This window comes from Rhipicephalus microplus, unplaced genomic scaffold, assembly GCF_043290135.1.
Source record: "Rhipicephalus microplus isolate Deutch F79 unplaced genomic scaffold, USDA_Rmic scaffold_681, whole genome shotgun sequence".
NCBI classification, from domain to species: Eukaryota; Metazoa; Arthropoda; class Arachnida; order Ixodida; family Ixodidae; genus Rhipicephalus; species Rhipicephalus microplus.
The window spans coordinates 4,035-5,000 of record NW_027465237.1 but is presented as its reverse complement, the minus strand read 5'-3'; positions in this window follow the sequence as shown (position 1 = coordinate 5,000).

Below are 966 nucleotides of genomic sequence, written 5' to 3'. Positions count from 1 at the left end.
GGGAACAGCGCGGCTAAGGGCTCGAAAACAAACCCTAAACCGCGCCAAGTACGGAAGGAACGGCGCGGAGAGGGCTCGAGACAAAGCTCGACCCTAAACCGCGCCAAGTACGGAGGGAACAGCGCGGCTAAGGGCTCGAAACAAACCCTGAACCGCGCCAAGTACGAAAGGAACGGCGCGCAGTAGGGGTTTAAAACAAAGCTGGTCCCAAAACCGCGCCAAGTACGAAAGGAACAGCGCGGTCGAGACTCGGAAGAAAAAGCTTTCAAAGTGTCGTAGCACGATGCACACTGCTGTTCGTGTGGAACAAACGTGACTACCGTGCTGTACGGTGGAGTTCTGTGCGCAAAAGCGGCGGGTGTGTTTCTAAGCACCACAGCGTTGTGTCAAAAAAGAGGTGCCTGAGAGAAACGCATGCGACTGCCGTGCTTTGCGGCATAGCACCGTGCGCAAAAACGGTGCGCATGCAAGAGGTGTCAGAGCTAGCGAACTTTTGCCACGAGCAACAGGTCACTAAAAGCCTATAGATGACGGTGTTGGAGGAAAAGAAAAATATCGAGAAAGCACTGCGGTGTGCCGTGCGTAGGGACGGGCGCGCGTGCCACATGCCGCCGAAATATGGGTGTCGGAGAAAACAGAGTGCCGCGCGTAACGAGGGGCGCGCGTGTTACAGAGAGATATGCCCAAACGCATGAAAGTGTACGCAGGTGTCCTAAGGCAGTTTTTTTTTTTTTCCTCATTTTGATGTCGCCCGGCTGACGTGGTTTTCGTTTTTCCGTGCCGCCCCGGCTGACGCGGTTTTCGTTTTTCCGTGCCGCCCCGGCTGACGCAGTTTTTGCGCCGCCCCGGCTGACGCGGTTTTCGCGCCGCCCCGGCTGACGCGGTTCCGACTTTGCACTTTTTGGCTCACCCCGGCTGGCGGCCCACTCACTCGATCGCCAGGTCTGTTTGCCCCGGTGGTTCCAC